This window comes from Pseudophryne corroboree, chromosome 1, assembly GCF_028390025.1.
Source record: "Pseudophryne corroboree isolate aPseCor3 chromosome 1, aPseCor3.hap2, whole genome shotgun sequence".
NCBI classification, from domain to species: domain Eukaryota; kingdom Metazoa; phylum Chordata; class Amphibia; order Anura; family Myobatrachidae; genus Pseudophryne; species Pseudophryne corroboree.
The window spans coordinates 731,685,885-731,706,625 of NC_086444.1; the positions used below are offsets into that span (position 1 = coordinate 731,685,885).

Here is a 20,741-nt window from a genome sequence, read left to right on the forward strand (position 1 = left end):
CATTATGTGTATTAGGGTGCTACTATTGTGGTCCTTATTACTATTGTGTGGCCACGCCCCTTATTTGAGATCACACACCCTTTTGGGGGGCGTGTGCAATATCTTTATTACATGGGCGCCAGGGGGAGGGGGGATAAGTTCCACCACCTCTCTAGGACCACTTTAAGCACTGCTTACGACTGAGGTAAACACTGCAAATATTAGCCCAATTATAACATTTAGAATAATTATCAATATCTTCACACTAAAACTATCATGTGAATAACAGGCAGCAGTTACTAGTCCCTTTCCTTTCACATCCTTGTTCCACAGTTTCAGAAACTGAACATGACTGTGGTTTCAGACTTTCAGTATGTCACAGCTACTCTAGATACACCTCCTCACAATGCAGTGACATTTTATTGCAAACCACAACTGTGCACTAGGCCAGCGTCACCTTGTCACCTACATTTTGTAATCTTATGATTGGACACATTGTTTCTGAAAAACCCTGCTGCAGTGAGGTGAGGAGCTTCGGTTTGGCTCTGTCAGCTCATTTTCTACTGTGTAACCTAGATTGTTTTCAGTGAATAGCACGCAAGGACATGATAAGCATTCCATTATAGATCCTGACTTTCAGCCATGAAGATGAGCATATGGCCACTGACCTGTTATGGCCACAGAGACATAGCTGGTATTAAATTAGTATGCTGGATACTTCTTTTTATTTTTGCCATTGCGGATCTACAGACAGGTACTGTAAGACTGTATATTACAATTTGTTGCTTTATCTTCTATTGTCAGAAAAATGAAAGTCATGTTTAAAATAAATAAATGAAGTTCTATTTTACAGTTCAATGTTTTTTTAAGTCAGACTGATAATGTACTAATCCAAAAGTTAGCTTCAGACGATAGCTACGGTTCTCGATATCATTCTACTATGTTATATATTGGTTCTCAGATGTTCTCAGCGTACTTAGCTGCATTTCCTTCCTTATGTGTGCACGGTGACCACCATCTATTCCGCACTCATCTCCCTGGGGGGAGACAACACAGTGACAAAAGAAAACTTAAAACAACTTTGTGTTTTTTTCCTTATCATTTCATATTGAGAATATATATATATATATATATATATATATATATATATATATATATATATATATATATTCTTTGGGATTTAAATAGCTTTTCACATCTCACAAAGCCAATAAATGAACATTTAATTCCACTCAATGTGGACTTGTAAGATTACTCTTAGGGGCTTATTTATTAAAAGATGCAGCCACAACCAGGGGTAGCGCCAGTACCACTACCACAACCACTCGCTACCACTCACCCTCCTGGGTTGTGACACTAGTCTACCCCAATCAGCACCCAGCAACCACCTCCTGTGCCACATGTATATACTGAAGATGATGCATTTCTTCGCATTCAACCAACCATATCAATTTAAAAGATGAGGAACGGTTCGGAAAACGTCACTGCATTAGGAACAAAGATCCTCCAAACACAGCATATATTCCTTTAGCTAGTTTTCTTTCCCCAGCATCCTATTGGCTAACACCCAGTCGTGCTAGAGAGACTCCATAAACGTAACTCACTCATTCCCATGAATCCAAATTACCAAAGTACAATTATCCCAAAACTGGAAATAAACAATGATATTGCCAAAGATAGCAATCCCAAACCATTTTGTTTATTACAAATATGTTATGTTTTTTTTTTTTTTGTTTTGTTAAATAGTGTTCATGGTACAGTATTTAAGATAAAAGGTATACCTTGTGTGAAGTTGTGTCATACTGTATTTGCAGCATAAGGTAGATTTAAAGCAATAATAAGATTTATGCTTATAATAACAATTGTGAAAATATTTTTTTTATGGAGAAGTGTATTGTTCTGCAGGCCCAGGTTTCAGGTACAAAGAGGTGCATAATTATGTATCTTATGGGAGAACTTAGTGGATTGTGGTGTTTCTTGATGGTTGTGAGCAAAGCACAGAAGTTAGCATAGCTTCACTGACAAATAAAGAGAACATAAGATTTTGTTCTGTAGGGTGGCATTGTAAAAGAGATTCAAAGGCTATGCATTTTCCTGAACACAGATGTGTTGAAGCCAGGAAAGCACTACTGCACAGTCTCCATGTTGGCTCCATTAGGGAGGCTTCATTCCCTAATCAAGATGGCCACCACCTGTACTTCTGTGCATGCACGGCACTATTTTGTTACTGTGTTAGAGCACCACAGTGAGGAAACAGACATGTTTCATTTGGAGCTCTGAGACCCTCAGGGGGGCAGATGAACTAAGCTTTGGAGAGGGAGAGAGAGAGAGTGGAGAGGGATAAAGTACTGTACGCCAACCAGCTCCTAACTTCCATGTTACAAGCTGTGTTTGAAAATTGACAGGAGCTGATTGGTTGATAGCTTCTCTCTCTCCACTTTATCACTCTCCAAGGCTTAGTACATCTGCCCCCCTGTAATTCCACAAATGATGTTACTGCTACAACCGGTATCGCTTGCATCCTGCACAGCTTGTCACGGATATGTTGGTGGTGTAGCTGGAATGGAGCTTGTGAGGCTTGGACTGTATTGTTAAGTAATTGAACAATCACTGGAATTGGAGGAGCTGTTCAGGAACTGGTGATGCACGGACACGAGGCTTGAACCAACTATTTAGGAACTGGCAATGCAGACGCTGGGATCGAATCAGCTATTCAGGAATCAGCAATGCAGACGCTGGGATCGAATCAGCTATTCAGGAATCGGCAATGCAGACGCTGGGATCGAATCAGCTATTCAGGAATCGGCAATGCAGATGCTGGGATTGAACCAGCTATTCAGGAATCGGCAATGCAGATGCTGGGATTGAACCAGCTATTTATGAACTGGCAATGCAGACGCTGGGATCGAACCAGCTATTCAGGAATCGGCAATGCAGCCGCTGGGATTGAACCAGCTATTCAGGAATCGGCAATGCAGACGCTGGGATTGAACCAGCTATTCAGGAATCGGCAATGCAGACGCTGGGATTGAACCGGCTATTCAGGAATCGGCAATGCAGACGCTGGGATTGAACCGGCTATTTAGGAACTGGCAATGCAGACGCTGGGATTGAACCGGCTATTTAGGAACTGGCAATGCAGACGCTGGGATTGAACCGGCTATTTAGGAACTGGCAATGCAGACGCTGGGATTGAACTAGCTATTCAGGAACAGATGCTGCGTTTGACACTGTCAAACAGCGATACAGGAACCGATGTTGCAGCAACCGATGTTGCAGCAGATACTGGGATTGCGCCAGCAATACTGGAACAAATGCTGTGGTTGACACTGGGATTGCCACAATGAAACTGAATCTGATGCTAAGAGAATATTGGACTGGAACTGATGGTACAGTATACTAGAGACAGTAATGCAGCAAGGTTGTAGTTGAATGAAAGATCTCTGAGCAATATAATATGGGTGTGGTATGGATGGTCGACAGTAACTAAGTCGACAGGGTCTCTAGGTCGACAGGGTCTTTAGGTTGACACGGTCTAGGTCGACAGGTCAAAAGGTCGACATGAGTTTATGTTTTTTTGGTGTCGTTTTCTTCGTACAGTGACGGGGAACCCCAATTACTGCACCGTGTCCCCTCGCATGGCTCGCTTCGCTCGCCATGCTTCGGGCAAGATGCCTCGCTCCGCTGCTGCTGCACTCGGCACAGGTTACCGTTCCCAATTGTAGTCTGTATGAAAGTAAGTATGAAAAGGTAAAGAAAAAAAAATTAGGAAAAACTCATGTCGACCTTTTGACCTGTCGACCTAGAGACCCTGTCGACCTAGAGACCCTGTCGACCTAGTTACTGTCGACCAATAGTGGTCGACCTAGATAGTGCTGACCTAGTTATTGTCGACCTAGAGACTGGATCCCATATAATATACCAAAGCTCTCAGCAGGTCAAAAGACAACAAAGCATACCTCCCAACAGTCCCGATTTTCGCAGGACAGTCCCGTTTTTTTTATTTTTTTGGACTTTCCCGCTGTCCCACCCGTGGGCCGCAGTATCCCACAGTGGGGAAAGGGGGGGAAGTTGGGAGGCTCCTGCACTCGCTGCCCTGCTTAGTAGAGCAGCGGTGAATAGACGTCTATTCAATGGACACAAAGGGAGAGGGGGCTTGCCAGCAGCTCACAGAGCACTGGTCATGACCCCTTCAGTGACGACAAACCTTTCAAATAGGCCACACCCTTTTTGGGCGCGCGCGCAGGTGTCCTTCACTATGTTAAAATGTTGGGAGGTATGAATAAAGCACTGGCAGTTTGGAGTGTCCAGGAAGTTCCCTATATATTCCTGGCTGGCCAGGGATTGGAGGAGAGTGCCATGTGATTGCAAGCTATCTTGATGTTTGTCTGATCACCTGACTCAGACTGTCATGGTTGTGCCCATCACTGATTCTGGGGGGAACTCTAGTGTGGAGCACACTGTGGACATGCACAGAGAATGATAAGCTCTAAAAGACTGATAGCAACATTTGCATATAGGGGGTCATTCCGACCCGATCGCTCGCTGCAGTTTCTCGCAGAACATCGATCGGGTAGGAACTGCGCATGCGCCGGCGCCGTAGTGCACCGGCACATGGCAGCCGTTGTTGCCTAGCGATCGCCTCTGAGGCAGAGGCGATCGCTGGGCGGGAGGGGGAGCGGTCCGGCCAACGCAGTCGTGGCAGGACCGTTAGGGGGGCGGGCCGCGACGGCTGCGTGACATCACACGAAGCCGCTGCGGGCCGGGGAGCGATGAGTAGCTCCCGGCAAGCACGCTAAAGCTGCACTGGTCGGGAGCTATTCTAGAAGTGCAAAGGCACCGCCGCTGTGCGATGCCTTTGCACTTCTGTGGGGGGGGGCAGCACTGATATGCGGGGCGGACTAGCCCTGTGCTGGGCGTCCCCCCGGATGTCAGTGTGAATGATCGTAGCTGTGCTAAATTTAGCACAGCTACGATCAACTCCGAATGACCCCCATAATCTTCAGGTCCAGCACCACAGGCTGGACTGCAAATTCTGCTGTAATTAGGAATCTGCAGACTTCACAGACAGAGAAACTCTCAGGGGCATAATCAGCCTGGAAGGAGATTCAGCAGTCAGTTACACAGACATATGCTGCAGTTTGTATGCTGAGTAGACCTCTCAGGCAAACCTGTATTTCCTAGCCTAAAGGACAGATAGCGGATGTAAGTCACAAAGCAAAGTAGATTATGAGAAAAATTAGTCAGGATGCTGACACTGCCTCCACACAAACAGTCACTGGCTGGTAATCTGTATGTTCAGCTCCATGCTGAGAGTCTGTTAAATGCATAACTGTGAGTATGGCTCTACATCCAGACTACTGATGAAATAAACCACTTCACTGGTTAGGTACTGGGCTGTTCACTGACTTCAGGGGATCCACTGATGGGGATCTGTTCAGGACACCGGTGTTCAGCATCCTGGCATGTGGAATGCTGACGCTAGAATCTCGATACTGATTGGAATGCTGACGCCTGTATCCTGACATGGGTCGAAATGCCAGCACTGGGATCCCGAACAGCGGAATCCGGATCAAGCTGTCCCAAGACTCCTGCTTGGTAAGCCATGAAGGGGGGAGGGGGGTGTTGGGGGGTGCATTAGGTTAAGTCAAGGGGCACTTAGTACCAGTGTGCAACCAGACCGTTCTATACTAAAAGGAGGTTTCCTCCTATCTCCACCACAGTATACAAGATAAAAATTGGTATGGCTTGTCCGGTACTACTGTCTAGGTGGCTCCCGTAAATTTTCTCTAACAATATTCCTTTATAATTCTCAATCAGGATTGGTCCAAATGTACCCAAACCAATAAAGGAATGTATATGGTGAAGTACAGTTTTTAATCAAAATAAAACAGTTACACAGACCATACAAATCATACATATATACAGCGGGTACGGGTGGGTACGGCGTACTATTAAGAATTTAGCCGTGGGTACGCCGTACCCACGTCGATGGGCCAACGCTCCTCGCCGCTCCCTCCCTCTGCTGCTCACAGCCGCACCGCCGCTGATGTGAAGGGAGGATAGCGCAGCCTGCGCCTCTCCTGCCCCTCAGTGTCTTCGTTCAATTCAGCGCCGCCCGTGAGCCAATCAGAGCTTGTGGACCGGCAGCCAAGGCTGCCGGACCGCAAGCTTTTATTGGCTCACGGATCAGCGCTGAATTGAACTAAGACATTCACCGGAGACTGAGGGGAAGGAGAGGCACAGGCTGCGCTCTCCTCCCCTCCCCTCACACACATACACACACACAAAGGACAGCAGCAGCGGTGAGCAGCGTCGGGGTGTGTGCATGTATACCTGGCACTGGGGGCATACCCGACACTGGGGGGGGGGGGGGACATGTGTATCTGGCACTGGGGGCATATCTGGCACGGGGGGGTATGTATACCTGGCACTGGGATCATATCTGGCACTGGGATCATATCTGGCACTGGGGGGGCATGTATACCTGGCACTGGGAGCATATCTGGCACTGGGGGCATATCTGGCACTGCGGGGACATGTGTATCTGACACTGAGGGCAAATCTGGCACTGGGGGGACATGTGTATCTGGCACTGGGAGCATGTCTGTATCTGGCACTGGGGGCATATCTGGCACTCTGGGGCATTTGTGTATCTGGCACTGTGGGGCAATGTGTATCTGGTACTGTGAGGCAATGTGTATCTGGCACTTTGGGGCAATGTGTACCTGGCACTGTGGGGCAACGTGTATCTGGCACTATTGGGGTCATATGTGTATCTGCCCCTCCCCCCATATGTGTATCACGCCCCCATTTCCATTGGCCACGCCCCATTTTGCAGTTGGCCACACCCGTATTTTGACGTGCGCGCCTGCGGCGCGCGCACACACAGTACCTGTAAAACGTTTTTTCTACTTGCACCACTGCCCCAGTGCCAGATATGCTTCCAGTGCCAGGTATACATGCCTCTCCACCCCCATCCCCCCCCCCGCTCACCGCTGCTGCTGTCCTGTGTGTGTGAGGGGAGGAAAGCGCAGCGTGCGCCTCTCCTGCCCCTCAGTCGGTGCGGGTGTCTTTCTTCAATTCAGCGCCGATCTGTGAGCCAATCAAAGCTCGCGGTCCGGCAGCATTGGCTGCCGGTCCTCGAGCTCTGATTGGCTCACGGGCTGGGCGCTGAATTGAAGAAAGACACTGAGGGGCAGGAGAGCGAACGCTGCACTCTCCTCCCCTCATGCATCGACGGTGATCAGCTGTGACCAGCAGAGGGAGGGGAGCGAGCGGCGAGGAGCGGCGGCCCAGCGGCGTGGGTAAGGCCCTTCCATGGCTAAATTCTTAAGGGTACGCCGTACCCACCCGTACCCGCCCACTTGCACCGCTGCACTGGGGGGACATGTGTATCTTTCAATGGGGGCATATCTGGCACTGGGGGCATAACTGGCACTGAGGGCATATCTGGCACTGGGAAGCATGTATACCTGGCACTGAGGGCATATCTGGCACTGCGGAGGATATGTGTATCTGGCACTGGGGGCATATCTGGCACTGGGGGGGACATGTGTATCGGGCACTGCGGGGGACATGTGTATCTGGCACTAGGGGCATATCTGGCACTGCGGGGGACATGTGCATCTGGCACTGGGGGCATATCTGGCACTGCGGAGGACATGTGCATCTGGCACTGGGGGCATATCTGGACCCTGGGGGGTCATGTGTATCTGGCACTGAGGCATATCTGGCACTGCGGGGGACATGTGTAGCTGGCACTGGGGGCATTTCTGTATCTGGCACTGGGGGCATATCTGGCACTGGGGCATATCTGGCACTGTGTGGGCATGTCTGTATCTGGAACTGGGGGCATATCTGGCACTGGGGGGCAATGTATATCTAACACATTGGGGGCATTTGTGTATCTGGCACTCTGGGGGCATTTGTGTATCTGGCACTCTGGGGGCATTTGTGTATCTGGCACTGCGAGGCTATGTGTATCTGGCACTGCGGGGGCATTTGTGTATCTGGCACTGCGGGGGCATTTGTGTATCTGGCACTGCGGGGGCATTTGTGTATCTGGCACTGCGGGGGCATTTGTGTATCTGGCACTGCGGGGGCATTTGTGTATCTGGCACTGCGGGGGCATTTGTGTATCTGGCACTGCGGGGGCATTTGTGTATCTGGCACTGCGGGGGCATTTGTGTATCTGGCACTGCGGGGGCATTTGTGTATCTGGCACTGCGGGGGCATTTGTGTATCTGGCACTGCGGGGGCATTTGTGTATCTGGCACTGCGGGGGCATTTGTGTATCTGGCACTGCGGGGGCATTTGTGTATCTGGCACTGCGGGGGCATTTGTGTATCTGGCACTGCGGGGGCATTTGTGTATCTGGCACTGCGGGGGCATTTGTGTATCTGGCACTGCGGGGGCATTTGTGTATCTGGCACTGCGGGGGCATTTGTGTATCTGGCACTGCGGGGGCATTTGTGTATCTGGCACTCTGGGGGCATTTGTGTATCTGGCACTCTGGGGGCATTTGTGTATCTGGCACTCTGGGGGCATTTGTGTATCTGGCACTCTGGGGGCATTTGTGTATCTGGCACTCTGGGGGCATTTGTGTATCTGGCACTGTTAGGCAATGTATACCTGGCACTCTGGGGGCATTTGTGTATCTGGCACAGTGAGGCAATGTGTATCTGGCACTGTGGGGCAATGTATATCTGGCACTGTGGGGCAATGTATATCTGGCACTGTGGGGCAACGTATATCTGGCACTATTGGGGTCATATGTGTATCTGCCCCTCCCCCATATGTGTATTACGCCCCCATTTTCATTGGCCACACCCCATGTGGCATTTGGTCACACCCATTTTTGGTGCTCACGCCTTCAGCACGCGCACACAGTACCTATGAGACATTTTTTCGACTTGCATCACTGCCCCTAATACACAGTGGTCTGTCTCTATGATGTCAAATAAATGGCATTTCTATAAAAGCCCCATTAAATGAATTAGAATAGCTTCTAATTAGTGGTTTCAATAGAAAATGCTATCATTCAGAATACACCACAGTGAGATGTCATTACTAATCTGACAGGGATTGATGTCAAAATATGATAAGACATCAAAACTGACCTTTAGTAAATACTAGCAATTTGACATGAAAACCACCAATCTGTAGCAGTTTGTGGCAGATTCTAAATATCACCAAAGACGCTTCTAAGTATATTTAGGGGTCATACCAATTATATGTGAAGGGTGTGAGTTTCTGTTGCTGTGGCATTTCAGCGCTGTCAAAGGCACCACATGTCGTACCACTTGTGCTTCAGCCTGAATTCGCTCAAACATACTCGCAGCCTTGTATGTATGTATGTATGTATGTATGTATGTATCTATCTGTCAATTATTTAATACAGGGACAGAGCTGTGTCCCTGCGAATCTGTTTTCCACAATCCTCAGATTGACTGAGATTTTACGTGTGTGCCAAGTGGGCTTGGCACACAGCGCAGTTGTCCTGAGGGCGCACGGTCAGCGGCATGTAATGAGTCAAATTGACTCATTACATGCCGCCTCTGCTGTGTGCGCCGTGCGCCGCACTGTGGAGGGAGAAGAGGACCAGCGCCGGGCAGCGGAGATGGAGGAGGAGGGAGGGGGAGCAGGGAGCCGCAGCAGCGCTATGTCATTGGTAGTAAGCGCCGCTGCAGCATCCCCCTCTCCTTCTGTATTGGCTGCCCGGCGCTGCTGTGGATGCTGGGATGCGGTTCCTCCATCCCAGCATCCACAGCAGCGCCGGGCAGCCAATACGGAAGGAGAGGGGGATGCTGCAGCGGCGCTTACTACCAATGACATAGCGCTGCTGCGGCTCCCTGCTCCCCCTCCCTCCTCCTCCTTCTCACCTCACTGCCTGCACCGAGGGAGCTGCACGAGGAGCCTTACCGCCAGCGGGGAGATGGTAAGTATATCTCTCTTTCTCTCTCTCTCTCAGGGGGTCGCCGTCTGCCGCAATGTGTAAAAAGGGGGATGGCTGCCGCAATGTGTAAAAAGGGGGACTGGCTGTAAAAAGGGGGCCTGGCTGCCGCAATGTGTAAAAAGGGGGCCTGGCTGCCGCAATGTGTATAAAGGGGGCCTGGCTGCTGCAATGTGTAAAAAGGGGGACTGGCTGCCACAATGTGTAAAAAGGGGGACTGTCTGCTGTAATGTGTAAAAAGGGGGACTCTGTCTGCTGTAATGTATAAAAGGGGCTCTACCTGGTGTAGTGGCGCTACTGTGCAGCGTAATTTGAATAATGTAGACTACTGTGCACCGTAGTATGAATTGCTATTATTTTGTGGCCACACCCCTTCCCCGTGAAGCCACGCCCCTATAAATTTTTGACGCGCCTACAGCACTCACTGACCCTATCTTACATGGGGGGGCGCCACTGTCGTTTCTTGCACACATCGCTAAAATGCCTAGTTACGGCACTGGCTGTTCTTCGGGTTTCTGGTCTGTGATCCCAGTTAGCTGTGCTTAAACAGGCATCCCATATGCTGTAAAGTGAGATGCCAGTTTGCAGCACAACTGACTGGGGTCAGAGAGCAGGAGCCTGATCACCAGCTGATCAGAGGAGAGACTTTGCGATCACCTGATCCCTGGATGTAGGTATTTCTTTTTCTTTTTTTTACTTTTTTTATTTTATTTTGTTTTTACAGTGATCAGGTTGTGGACTATTTAGACCACAAAGCCGATCACATGGGTCAGCTCCCGCCTCTGCTCTGCCTGCGGAAACAGTGGGGAAGCAGGGGAAACAGTGGGGAAGCCTGCTTAATGTCATCTCCAGACAGCGTTGTTATCGCAGCCCCCCTCTCCCTTCCCACACACACAGATTTTTACACAATTCCCACTAGTAAATTTGGGCAGATCGCATTTCCTATTACAAGAATGGGAAATGCAATCTGCTTACATAATTAAAGGCCCCATTGTGGAATACTTTTTCTCTTCTTTGTTCTTTATATAATTAAAGGGCCTGAACAAGTTTTTCATGAAAACGTCTCGAAAACCCATTTCATACATTCATTCAGGTGATACTAAAATAATGTTATTAAACATTATGTTAATAAAAATAATATTGATAACTATAGGGCCCTACTCACTGGCCGATTTTTTGAAAGATATGAACGATCTCGTTCATAAATGAACGAGAACTCGTTCATATCTTTCAGTGTGGAGGCTCCAGCGATGAACGATGCGCGGTCCCGCGCTCGTTCATCGCTGGTCCCCCGTCGGCTGTGCATGCAGGCCAATATGGACGATCTCGTCCATATTTGCCTGCAGTTCTATGGAGCCGCGTGACGGGGGGAGTGAAGAAACTTCACTCCCCCCGTCACTGCCCCCCCGCCGCCGGGTCGCTCGTCGGCCGTATCCGCCGTCGGGCAGCTCGGCGGCGGGTCGGCCAGTGAGTAGGGCCCTTACGCCTGAATGTCTCTTTTCTAATTTAAAACATAAAATAAGATTTTACTTACCGGTAAATCTATTTCTCGTAGTCCGTAGAGAATGCTGGGGACTCCGTAAGGACCATGGGGAATAGACGGGCTCTGCAGGAGATAGGGCACTTTAAGAAACTTTGGATTCTGGGTGTGCACTGGCTCCTCCCTCTATGTCCCTCCTCCAGACCTCAGTTAGAGAAACTGTGCCCAGAGGAGATGAACAGTACGAGGAAAGGATTTTTGTAAATCTAAGGGCAAGATTCATACCAGCCACACCAATCACACCGTATAACTTGTGATAAACTACCCAGTTAACAGTATGAACAATAACATAGCCTCGGTTCAAACCCGATCAACTATAACATAACTCTTATGTAAGCAATAACTATATACAAGTCTTGCAGAAGAAGTCCACACTTGGGACGGGTGCCCAGCATCCTCTACGGACTACGAGAAATAGAATTACCGGTAAGTAAAATCGTATTTTCTCTAACGTCTAGAGGATGCTGGGGACTCCGTAAGGACCATGGGGATTATACCAAAGCTCCCAAACGGGCGGGAGAGTGCGGATGACTCTGCAGCACCGATTGAGCAAACAGGAGGTCCTCCTCAGCCAGGGTTTCAAACTTATAGAACTTTGCAAAGGTGTTTGACCCCGACCAAGTAGCAGCTCGGCACAGTTGTAGTGCCGAGACCCCTCGGGCAGCCGCCCAAGAAGAGCCCACCTTCCTAGTGGAATAGGCCTTAACCGATTTAGGCAATGGCAATCCTGCCTAAGAATGCGCCTGCTGAATCGTGTTACAGATCCAGCGAGCAATAGTCTGCTTTGAAGCAGGAGCGCCAACCTTGTTGGCCGCATACAGAACAAACAGAGCTTCGGGCTTCCTGATCCTAGCCGTTCTGGTCACATAAATCTTCAAAGCCCTGACCACATCCAGGGACTCGGAATCCTCCAAGTCCCGTGTAGCCACAGGCACGACAATAGGTTGGTTCATATGAAAAGGTGAGACCACCTTGGGCAGAAATTGAGGACGAGTCCTCAACTCTGCCCTATCCACGTGAAAAATCAGGTATGGGCTTTTATATGATAAAGCCGCCAATTCCGAAACCAGCCTTGCAGAAGCTAAGGCCAACAACATGACCACTTTCCAAGTGAGGTATTTCAACTCTACTGTTTTGAGTGGTTCAAACCAAGGTGACTTGAGGAAACTTAATACCACGTTAAGGTCCCAAGGCGCCACCGGAGGTACAAAGGGAGGCTGAATATGCAGCACGCCCTTCACAAAAGTCTGTACTTCAGGAAGAGAAGCCAATTCTCTTTGAAAGAAAATGGATAAGGCCGAAATTTGAACCTTTATGGACCCTAATTTTAGGCCCAAATTCACTCCCGTTTGAAGGAAGTGAAGCAGATGGCCCAACTGGAACTCCTCCGTAGGAGCAGCTCTGGCCTCACACCAAGAAACATATTTTCGCCATATACGGTGATAATGTTTCGACGTCACGTCCTTCCTAGCCTTGATCAGGGTAGGAATGACCTCCTCTGGAATCCCTTTTTCCGCTAGGATCTGGCGTTCAACTGCCATGCCGTCAAACGCAGCCGCGGTAAGTCTTGGAACAGACAGGGCCCCTGCTGCAGCAGGTCCTGCCTTAGAGGAAGAGGCCACGGATCTTCTGTGAGCAACTCTTGCAGATCCGGATACCAAGTCCTCCTTGGCCAATCTGGAACAATGAGGATTGTTCTGACCCTTCTTATTCTTATTATCCTCAACACCTTGGGTATGAGTGGTAGAGGAGGAAACACATAGACCGATTGGAACACCCAAGGTGTCACCAGAGCGTCTACCGCAACCGCCTGAGGGTCTCTTGACCTGGCGCAATACCTCTTTAGCTTTTTGTTGAGGCGGGACGCCATCATGTATATCTGAGGCAGTCCCCACCGATCCATGATCTGTGTGAAGACTTCTTGATGAAGTCCCCACTCTCCCGGATGCAGGTCGTGCCTGCTGAGGAAGTCCGCCTCCCAGTTGTCCACCCCCGGGATGAACACTGCTGATAGTGCGCTTACATGGCCTTCCGCCCAGCGTAGAATCCTGGTCGCCTCTGCCATGGCCACTCTGCTCCTTGTGCCGCCTTGGCGGTTTACATGAGCCACTGCCGTGACATTGTCTGACTGAATCAGAACCGGTTTGTTCCGAAGCCATTCCTCCGCTTGGTGTAGGGCATTGTATATGGCCCTCAACTCCAGGACATTGATGTGGAGACCAGTCTCTAGGCTTGACCAGAGACCCTGGAAATTTCTTCCTAGTGCGACAGCTCCCCAACCTCAGAGGCTCGCGTCCGTGGTCACCCAGACCCAGTCCTGAATGCCGAACCTGCGACCCTCCAGGAGGTGAGCACTGCGCAGCCACCACAGGAGAGACACCCTGGCCCTGGGAGACAGGGTGATCCGTTTTTGCATGTGTAGATGGGACCCTGACCATTTGTCCAATAGGTCCCATTGAAAGGTCCTTGCATGGAACCTGCCGAAGGGGATGGCCTTGTATGAAGCCACCATCTTCCCCAGAACCCTCGTGCAATGATGCACTGAAACCTTTTTTGGCTTCAATAGGTTCCTGACCAGAGCTACGAGCTCCTGAGCCTTCTCCACTGGAAGAAAAACTCTTTTTTGGTCTGTGTCTAGAATCAGGCCCAAAAAGGTCAGACGCGTTGCAGGGACTAGCTGGGATTTCGGTAAATTGAGAATCCAGCCGTGCCTCTGCAACGTCTTCACGGACAGAGACACGCTGTCCAGCAACTTCTCCCGAGATCTCGCCTTTATGAGGAGATCATCCAAGTACGGGATAATTGTGACACCCTGCCTGCGCAGGAGCACCATCATTTCCGCCATTACCTTGGTGAAAATACTCGGGGCCGTGGAAAGACCAAACGGCAACGTCTGAAATTGGTAGTGACAGTCCTGTACTGCAAATCTCAGGAACGCCTGGTGAGGAGGGAAAATCGGAACATGAAGGTACGCATCCTTTATGTCCAGGAACACCATCCAATCCCCTCCCTCCAGGCTGGCGATGACCGCTCTGAGCGATTCCATCTTGAACCTCTTCAAGTACAGGTTCAGGGATTTCAGATATAAAATGGGTCTGAGTCTCTGACCGAACCGTCCGGTTTCGGTACCACAAGCAGGAAAGAATAATAACCCTCTCCTTGCTGGAGATGAGGAACTTCGACTATCACCTGTTGAATGTACAATTTGTGAATTGCAGCTAACACCAGCTCCCTCTCCGACGGGGAAGCCGGCAGAGCCGATTTGAAAAACTGGCGAGGAGGCATGTCTTCGAATTCCAGTCTGTATCCCTGGGAAACAATCTCTATTGCCCAGGGATCCACCTGTGAGAGAACCCAGATGTGGCTGAAAAGACGAAGACGTGCCCCCACTTGATCTGACCCCCCCCCCGGAAAGCCCCAGCGTCATGCGGTAGACTTTGCGTAAGTAGGGGAGGACTTCTGCTCTTGGGAACTAGCCGAGTGCAGCTTTTTTCCCTTGCCTTTACCTCTGGCAACAAAGGACGATCCTCGTACCTTCTTGCTTTTATTGGAACGAAAGGACTGCATTTGATAATGCGGTACCTTCTTAGCATGCTGCGGGGGAACATAAGTTAAAAAATTCGATTTACTGACCGTAGCAGTAGAGACAAGGTCCGAGAGGCCTTCTCCAAACAACTCCTCCCCCTTGTAAGGCAATGACTCCATATGCCGCTTTGAGTCGGCGTCTCCCGTCCACTGTCGGGTCCACAAGAGTCGCCTAGCAGAAATAGACATAGCGTTTATTCTGGAGCTTAGTAAACAAATGTCTTTCTGAGCATCCCTCATATACAAGGCAGCATCTCTGATATGCTCAATGGTCATTAGAATGGTATCCCTATCTAAGGTGTCAAATTCCGTAGATAAGGAGTCTGCCCATGCCACGACGACGCCATGGCCGGTCTAACGATAGTTCCTGAATGTGTGTAAATGTGCTTCATGGTAAATTCCTGCTTGCGATCAGCAGGATCCTTGAGGGAAGCAGTATCCGGAGAAGGCAGTGCCACCTTCTTGGATAAGCGTGTCAGCGCCTTGTCTACTTTAGGCGAAGATTCCCATCGTATCCTATCCTTCTGTGGAAAAGGATACGCCATAAGAATCCTTTTGGGAACATATAGTCTCCTATCCGGAGACTCCCAAGCCTTTTCGCACAATTCGCTTAGCTCAAATGAGGACGGAAACGTGACCTCAGGCTTTTTCACTTTATACATGTGAACCCTCGTGTCAGGGACAGGGGGTTCCTCAGTGATATACAAAACCTCTTTTATGGCAATAATCATGTATCGAATACCCTTTGCCACCTTCGGCTGTAAGTTTGCATCCTCATAGTCGACACTAGAGTCAGTATCTGTGTCGGTATCTGTGTCAGCGACCTGGGATATGGGGCGCTTTTGAGACCCTGAAAGCCCTGGCGCCACAGGGACAGGCACGGTCTGGCTACCTGACTGATCCCTAGCTTCAGCCATGTCTAACCTTTTATGCAGGAGATTCACATTTGCATTTAAGACATTCAGCATATCCACCCAGTCCAGAGTCGGCGTTGCCGACGGCGACCTGACATTCAAACACTCCCCCTCCATATTAAGCGAGCCTTCCTCGTCAAACATGTCAACACACACGTACCGACACTTCACACACACAGGGAAACTCTTTTCTGAAGACAGTATCCCCTTTAAGGCTCTTTGGAGAGACAGAGAGAGAGTGTATGCCAGCACACACCCCAGCGCAATGACAGATGCTACAAAAGTTTTTAAGTGTGTGTATTTTGGCGCGGTATTAAGGTATCTGCCCAATCTCACTCCTCTTGTGATCCGCCCAACCCCGGATCACACAAAAATGGTATAAAGCAAAAGTGTGATGAGGAAAAGATCAAAGGCGCTACTTAACAAAATACAATGATAATAAAGAAATTAAATATACATCACATGAGTTCTTTGTGTGAATTTCTCTTCCTCCAATGTCAAGGATGATTTTTCTTTTTTTGTTGTTGACAGTTCAACAACTCCCAGATGTTACATGCATAAAGAGAACAACAGAAACACAAAATGTGTAATATTGTTTGCCACAGTTAAATGATTAAAATGTCCCGTGAATTCCTCAAAAGGAAACAGAGTCCTATATGGTGGGGATCTTGATAGTAGAGAAAGGGACAGTTCCTCACCACCTCCTCATGTCAACGCAAACGTACCAAGACTCACTTAAAGAGATATAACACCATGTCTATCAGGGTATCTTTTATGCTTCTTAAGTGACACCGGCAAAACAGAATTAGATCCGTTCAAATTGAACGTACCACACTCACGTTCTTAGTAGACGGATATCCACACGTAGCGGTTTCTTTGAAATGGATGCACGAAAAAACTTTTCTTCAAAAAAATTTATTGACATAAATGAATCAGTTATACAAGGTAAAATATCTCCTTAAAGAATTCCACAAGCTGGTATATGCAAATAATGTGGGTCAGATGTGAAATGACTGCCACAGGTGAATTCCGGACTAACACCTATGTACCAAAAATAAGATATACCTTGGGAATTCTCGAAGTTGAAAAGTAGAAATCAATAAAATGCATATGGATCACTGCCTGGAAGCACCAACGCCGTTTCGACACAAGGTCTTTTTCAAGGTGTATGTCCAGACAGTGAAAGGCAGGATATTTATACCATGAGACAGGAAGTAGAGGGGGAGTGTGGGTAAATTTTTTAAAATAGCAAATAAATTTTTTTATATGCCACTATAACTCATAAACACACTTACAGTTTGTATAAAAAACATCCATTATTCGATCCTGATCATTATAAAATTTTAAAACACACAGAGAAACAATAGTATGACCATAGGGAGCCGCACTTCCGCGTTCCAATTTGCGTTTCACGAAACCGGAAGTGCAGCACCAGCATACCCGCTCGTGTCTCTCCTAAATTCAGAGTCCAACAATTGTCCGCTGCTCACCTGGGGGCCTTGCCAAGGCACTCCAGGTGACACACACACAGAGGACACAATGTGGGGCCAAGTCGAGCCACAACCGCGGTTACACTCACTTCCGCGTTCCAGCTGGCGTTTCACGCAACCGGAAGTGAGCCGCGATTGTTTCATGCTGGATCCTCTCCCACTGAAGGAAGCTTTCTAAAGCAATCTAAACCTGGAATTGTGCGTTCCACGGGTTCTATCGTTATGGGGTAGTGAATGAATGGAATTTACTATTACATCATCAAAGTGAAAGTAACAAATAAAGAATAATAATAAAACCTGATTTCTGTATGTTATTCCTATACAGGTTATCCCATAAAAGTTAAAATTAATAATAGTTATAAACATAAAATAGACATCTATTCAGGGTGCGGATATGAAAATTTTTTTTTTTTACATCAACCCATATGTCACAATATAACTTATAGCCGGAATAGTTAGTCAGAATTTCACATAAACCATTTTAGCTCAAAATCTGAATTAAAACCGCCCGGGGAGAGTGTATTTAATTTGAAAATCCAGTGCATTTCAGCTTTTGCTAGATTGGTTTCTATATCTCTATCCCTCTAATTGGATCTAATCTGTTGGATACCCAAAAAGCATGATATTTTTGAAGTTGAGCAGTTGTGTTTTTTGAGAAAATGTTCAGAAAGAGAGTGTGTCTGCAGACCTTTTTTTACATTACGTATGTGTTCTGCAATTCTTGTTTTAAGTGATCTACTGGTCCTACCTACATAAATTAGACCGCATTCACATTTAATTAAATACACAACATTTGTCGTGTGACAGGTAATGAAGGAGTTGACTTTATATTCAACATTATTTACAGTGAAATTTGTAATTTTTGAAGTTTCTGACGGTATAGTTCGGCATGCTATGCATGTACCGCACCTGTGAAACCCCTTTGTGCGTATAGGATTGATGGAATCCACAGATAGAGCACTTTTTACCAGGGCACTTTTAAGGTTTCTACCTTTCCTATAAATTAATTTGGGTTGAGCTGGAATAATTTCTTTCAAAACTGGGTCTCGTAATAAAGGATGCCAGTGTAGTCGAATGATACGCTCTTGTTTTTTATAATCAGCTCCAAATTCTGAAATAAAGGCCCATTCAGCCTGATTGGGCTTTATCTTACTGTTTTCCTTTTTTAGAATGTCTTTTCTGTCCTTTCCTTCAACTTCTTTTTCTGCTTTTTCTAGGAGTTCCAAATTGTATCCCTTTTTCAAAAATATATTCTTCATGACTCTCTTCTGGTCCTGGTAATGATGATTCTCGCTGCAGTACCTCTTCAGCCTTAGGAATTGTCCTTTCGCAATGTCTCTTAGCCAGTGTGGATGATGTTGACTTGTAAATGGAATGAAGCTGTTGGAGTCAGTGGGTTTTGTATACCCCTTAGTATGTATAGTATTGTCCTTAATGTATACGGTCAGATCAAGAAAATTGATTTATTCTTGACTTGTGTTATATGTCAATTTGATATTCTTGTCATTGGAGTTTAGATGAGAGCAAAAATCCTCCAGATTTTGACGTTCTCCTTTCCACATAAACATAATGTCGTCTATATACCTATACCATGACACCAAGTCCGCACCTGCCAAAGTGTGGTTCCATGTCAAACCTCTCAAAGTGATACCAAGAATTAGCATACATATATCAAGATTCTAGAAAATGGAAAATACATATCATGAAAACAGTGCCAATGACCATTATATTTTAAACACCGAGATGAGAAAAATAGTATTAAGAGATTTATTGAATAGAAGAAATTGGTGATACTGCTGTTGGTGTTGATATCGCATAAGCTAGGAAAATCCTACTCTACAACACCAGGTATTCACAGGTGGTCACCCTTCCTGATACTGACCTGGCCCAAAGCTGTTTAGCTTCCAAGATCAGACGAGATTGGGCGCTGGCAGCGTGGTATGGTAGTAGAGAATTTTATGTGAACACCAATGAGAGTGCACCTATTTAGGAATACTGAAATTTTAGAGAAACCGACAGAAAAGTGATAGAGATAGAATCGTGGAAATATGTGGATCTGCTTTCCACGTTAGACCCGATTCCAAAATTCCCACTCACGTGGTGCAATGTTACGGGAATCGTGAATGAGAGTCCACGAAATTAGTGATCTCGGGAAGAAGAGGTTGCCAGGATTGGCACTGTAGTTTGCAATCAGAAAACTCCCTAACTACTACGTGTGTCACGATTTGACCCACTAACCAGTTACTAGTAATGTATATGAAGTGACACTAGTAACGGAAATGTTGGAATCATGAATAGAGTTTTAGAATCAATCAATTTACATACTGAAATGTCAGATCCAACATAACTGGTAATTAAGAGAGATATGCTATTCATATTCATATATCAGCTGAGGAGACATAAGCAATAGTAGAAAGCATTGAAATCAAAATAGCAGACAAATATAACAGACAAATATAGTAGATATCTGTTAATATTGTGTGATCTCTAATGAATCTTAGGATATTTGCCACTTAACCTCAGACAAGATGATAAAATGTTTGATAAATATGAGTGGTATATGCTTTTCATATACATATATCAATTGCTGAGGAAACAGGAGAAAGGAGAAAAAAACAACATTGAGAAGTACAAGGCAAATATTTGCAGTTTAGTCTCAAATCTCAGTGGAGATTACTATCCGTGGCAGACAGCCACAGGATAGTGGGGCTTACGATTACACCAGATGGATGAGAGAGCCATCAAGAGCAAGTAGATAAGTGAGGTTAATGCCAAGATGAAGTTGTGTCGACGAGACCCCTTTGCTGGATGTGGAAGACGCGTTTCGCCCTAAGGCTTGTTCACTTCCGGGTCTGCCACGGATAGTAATCTCCACTGTAAACCCAGGCAGAATTGCCTAATTGATCCCACTGTTAGTGTATATCACAGCGGCAACTGTTTAGGGGTCCTTATAGATTACCAAGTAATTAGCACTTCTTTTGAGACTAAACTGCAAATATTTGCCTTGTACTTCTCAATGTTGTTTTTTTCTCCTTTCTCCTGTTTCCTCAGCAATTGATATATGTATATGAAAAGCATATACCACTCATATTTATCAAACATTTTATCATCTTGTCTGAGGTTAAGTGGCAAATATCCTAAGATTCATTAGAGATCACACAATATTAACAGATATCTACTATATTTGTCTGTTATATTTGTCTGCTATAAAAATCTATCATTTCTGAAAGATTAGTGGTCATTTCTGACCACTAATCTATCATTTCTGACCACTAATC

At 47.0% G+C, this 20,741-nt stretch overlaps 1 protein-coding gene and 1 pseudogene across 1 annotated transcript in view; both read right to left on the minus strand.

Annotated features, from left to right (window-relative positions):
* Window positions 1-17,056, minus strand: part of LOC134909267 (uncharacterized) — a 113,921-nt gene extending 96,865 nt beyond the window's left edge. The window contains exon 1 of the mRNA XM_063915967.1: window positions 17,039-17,056. The gene's annotated coding sequence lies outside the window, so the exon portion shown is untranslated. The remainder of the gene's footprint in view (window positions 1-17,038) is intronic.
* Window positions 17,057-19,296: 2,240 nt separating this feature from the next.
* On the minus strand, window positions 19,297-19,415 carry LOC134954209 (5S ribosomal RNA; annotated as a pseudogene).
* Window positions 19,416-20,741: the final 1,326 nt, after the last annotated feature.